Here is a 4,533-nt window from a genome sequence, read left to right as displayed (position 1 = left end):
CAGAGTGTCTTGGGGAGCATGGGATGTCAAGCACAAAGGCTCAAGGGCATTGCTGTGTGAAAGTACAGTAAGTCACCTACATACAAACCTTCAAGTTGCAAACTTTCAAAGATGCAGACGTGCGTTTGCACGTCCAGTCACGTACGTTAGTTCCTGTGTCTGATGTACATTGTCACGTGTGTGCGTCCTCTACAAGTGGCTGTGCTTTTGTGTTCGGTACAGGACTGCATCGGGTACAGCAGTACAGTATCTTTACCTCCAGCCCAGGATGTCCAGAAGCAAAGCATAAAAGAGGTGGTGATGTAGGTGGTACTACTGTACTTTTCAAGGTACTGTAAGATTAAAAATGTGTTCTTCATTTGTTTGCATTTATTTTTTATGTATTATTTGTGTGAGAAGTATTATAAACCTATTACAGTACAGTACTATATAGCTGATTGTGTTAGTTGGGTACCTAGGCTAACTTTGTTGGACTTAGGAACAAATTGGACTTCCAGTTGCACTCTTGGAACAGAACTTGTTCGTATTTAGGGGACTTACGTACCTAAATGTTGGGCCAAGGAGCATGGCTTTCATTCTATGAGCGATGGTTTATAGACAAGAGAATAGCCAGGGATTTCCCTGGTGGTGCAGTGGTTAAGAATACACCTGCCAATGCAGGGGACATGGGTTCGATCCCTGGTCCAGGAAGCTCCCACGTGCTGCGGAGCAACTAAGCCCGTGCGCCACAACTACTGAGCCTGTGCTCTGGAGTCCGTGAGCCACAGCTACTGAGCCCGCGTGCCGCAACTACTAAAGCCCATGCTCCCTAGAGCCCGTGCCACAACTACTGAGCCCACGTACCTAGAGTCTGTGCTCCTCAACATGAGAAGCCACCACAGTGAGAAGCCCGGGCACCACAACAAAGAGTAGCCCCCACTCGCCACAACTAGAGAAAGCCCGCATGCAGCAACGGAGACCCGTTGCAGCCAAATAAATAAAATTTATTTTTTAAAAAAAGAGAGAATAGCCAGATCAGATCTGGTCAAACCTCTGAGCACCAACCCCACCTTCTTCCACCACAGAGACGTTCTCCCAGCTCCACTGGAGCTGGTGATACACATTCCATAGTAGAATAGGAATGTGGCTTGCCTTTGGTCTGACTGTACTATTATTTGTGGGAATTGATCGGAGTTCCAAGTCTGTGTGAGCTGGGTAAGTTGCTGCTCCTCACTGGGTGTTGGCCATCCCGTCTCTGAAATGAAAGGCTTGACCAGATGTCTTTAAGGCCGCTCTGAGTTTAAACAACATGGAGGTCTTATTTTGAGACCCTAGGACACATTGTAGTACAATACCCAGAGCACAGTTTCGAGGCAGAGACTTCGGTGTCCACTCGCGATGACCTGCCTGTGCGACGTCCCCCCTTCTTCCTTAGACAGTGTCTTAGGATGGGCTCCCTCGCAGCAGAGCCTGAGGCAGGGATGCTTCTTGTGCACGTGACTTATGGAAGGAGTGTATTAAGGAAGAGGAAACTGAGAGAAGTAAAAATAGGGTAAAGGAAAATAAGCTAAGAAAGGATGTTTTGTTTTTAGCTGGAGACCTGTTTTTAGCCTGATCTCACGAGGAGCTCTGGAGAGTTATGGTCCCATCATAAAGTAAGGGGCCTGGGCTTATATACTCTCACATGAGTCATTCATTGGCTATGCAGTGCCCCTGTGGGGGGCACAGCCTGGGAATCGCCTCTCAGTCCACTGTGGTCATGTGGCTCCCATCAGTCAAGGGCAATTCACCTGAGAGGGTTGCAGCTGTGAGCCATTAGCAACCGGCATTCACAGCACTTGGGAGATGGGTGCCCCCACCTGGAAAAGAGGATCTAGGCGGAATAACTAAAGGTGTTCACTTCAGGTAGGTAGTTCTCAGAGCACTTAAGAAAAGGTGTGTCATTGGAAGTGTGAGTAAATAAGAGCCTAAGCAGACCCTGCATAATACGTTAGAGAACAAAGACTCTAACGTATTATGTAAACACTTTCAAGGCACGTCTTTTTGTCTGGGACTCACATTCTATATCTATGAAATGGGAACAGTGGGTCACATTTTCTCTAAGGAGTCTTATCATTGCTCCAGTATTTGCAGGCTCTGGAGTTCATCTGCCTTAGTTCAAACTCTAGCTCTTCCACGAATGTGTCTGTGTTTGCCCAGAGGAATGTTCTTTGGATTTTAGTAGTCACTGATTACAAAAACATATTCCATCAGGTTGAGCCTCGTCTGTAAGATGGGAGCAATGATAACAGCACAGACCCTGCATGGTTAGTATAAAGATGAATGGGAAAATGTATATAAAGTGCTGAACCTGCGTCTTCTTCCTCTCCCTAGTATCAGTCATGCACACCTTAGTAAGAAATTTAGAACATGTTGTCCTGGGGAATTTCTTAACAAGCTCCATTTTTCTGGTTGAGGAATGAAGGCATGTTTTCTTATCATTTAACAATTAATAAGAAAAGAAATTTAAGGAGCGGTATCTGCAGCCAGGCTGGGTATTTAGGAATAGGGTTCAAGGTCTTGCCTGGGCTTATGAAATCTACTACAAGGCAGTCACCGTTCTTCTAACCCTTGTGCTTTCTGTGCATATTCAGATAGTGTCATGGGAGGCTTAAGGAAGTGGGACAGACCTGGACGAACCTTGTTCTCAGCATATTGCCTTAGGAAAACCACACACAGATGGGCTTGTTCTGATTTGAGGAAACAGAAGGAAAATAATTCATGGTTTCAAAACTTGACATTTTTTATCTTCCCACCAGATCTGTCATGTGTACTATATTTGCTGCACTTCTTGGCCTCACTTTCTCAAGCTTTCTCAAGCTCAAGATTCAGGAATTATACTTGACGTTTCCTCCTAATATGGTCACGAGAGACAAAGAGGAAGGCTGTGTGTGGTGGGGAAAGAAACGTAGGCTTTGGAGATGTCCAGACCAAGGTCCGAATGCTGGCTTCAGTATTGAGTCATCATGGGATCTTGTTCACATCTCCTCTCTCTGAGCCCAACTCGCCCCATCTGTAAAATGGGAATAATCCCTAGTTCCCAGGGATGACACAGAGGACCAAGGGGGAGTCACCTCTACACTGTGCTCAGTCAGGCTGCGTGCATGGTGGGTCACACTGTATCCTGATGAGAACTTATTTAAATAGCTCTCAAGAAGTTGTTCTCATCCCTAAGAGAACTGTTCAAGCGTCTTACAGCTGTCCATGTTAAGAGGCAGCATTCCAGCAAACATGCCTCACTCTGAAGGGGGGGTCCTTACCACTGTCCTATTCGGCCTCCCTCCTGTTAGCTCCTTCTCTCCTCACCAAGCTTGGCAGCTGCACAGCCATGGTCCCTGTGTCTCATGAACTGACCTCCTGTGGGGAGACCTCCCAATGTACAAGGTGGAGGTGATCTCGGAAATTGCTCACATAGAGTGAACCTGACCCCTCTTAGCACTGTCGGATCAGTAGTTCTAACAGTGATGAGGATATGAGGGCCCAGAAGCTCTATGAGTGACACAACCTGGCAGGGAGGATGACATGCCACGTGATAGACGTGGGAGTCAAAGCAGGGAGGTGGAACCGATTTGGACCCACACCTGTGCATCATTGGGAGGCCTGCGGGAGCCTCCACAGAGGCTGGCAGGTGAGGGAGGCTGAGTTGGGATCAGGACCTGGGGAGCCCATCTAATGGTACAATTGGGTGTCAGGTTGGGGTCCCAGGTAGGAATAAATCCCACTGTCCCGGGGGGAGATTGGCTACCTCTAAACCGGCATCCACACACAGGGCAGGCTCAGCATCAGGGGCGTTGGGTTGGCATCAGCATGGCTTCAGGCACACATTGGCATTATTGCCCCATCGTGGTCCCTTTACCCTCTGAGCCTGGACCAGCACAGAACCTAGAGTATCGGGGTGCAGGGTATCGTCCTGCCCTATTGGGGGAGCTGGGGTTGGCAAAGTTCTGTATTGTCAGAGCCTACTTCTGGGCTCCAGGTTGCCCAGTGGAGCTGGAGGGTTCAACAGAGAAGGCGTGAGTGTGGGGGGCCCCCAGTAGTAGGAGAAGGAAGCTCACTCCAGGTGCTCTGGGCCCTGGCCTTGAGGAAATGACCCACTAGGTGACTCATGGCAGGTGGACTCTGTAGGCTCCACGTCCCCACGTCCTGGACCATCTGTATTTCCATCAGAAAGGCTGGGGGTGACTCAGCTGCTCAATTTGTGATTTTATCTCATTTCCTTCGGAACCCCGGCAGGCCCACCCTCAGCTGCACATCAGCATGCTCGCTCACTCTCCCAAAGCCTTCCCGGTGCAGAAGAGGAGGCTGGGTGCCCTTCTGTCCCATCGTTGTCCCACTCTCCTGCCGCCATCTTCCCCGCATCCGGAAGGGAACGATCTGGCCTTCATCCTGGTGGCATGAAACACACACACACACACACCACGCCCCATTCTCCCACCTCCTCTTCAGCCTTCCCATGTCACACTGCCTGCATCTACCCCCGGGGATGGCGACTGTGACCCAAAACTGTCAGCTCAC

General features: G+C 49.2%; 1 long non-coding RNA gene across 1 annotated transcript in view; it reads right to left on the bottom strand.

Annotated features, from left to right (window-relative positions):
* Positions 1–4,533, bottom strand: part of LOC115802518 (uncharacterized) — a 110,392-nt gene that overhangs the window by 25,379 nt on the left and 80,480 nt on the right. The gene's annotated exons all lie outside the window — the stretch shown is intronic.

The sequence above is a fragment of the Delphinapterus leucas genome, chromosome 20 (genome assembly GCF_059928025.1).
Source record: "Delphinapterus leucas isolate spDelLeu-1000000601 "Yukka" chromosome 20, BTC_Dleu_Yukka2, whole genome shotgun sequence".
NCBI lineage: Eukaryota > Metazoa > Chordata > Mammalia > Artiodactyla > Monodontidae > Delphinapterus > Delphinapterus leucas.
The sequence above is the reverse complement of the archived record's forward strand: the minus strand, read 5'-3'. Positions and strand labels throughout refer to the sequence as shown.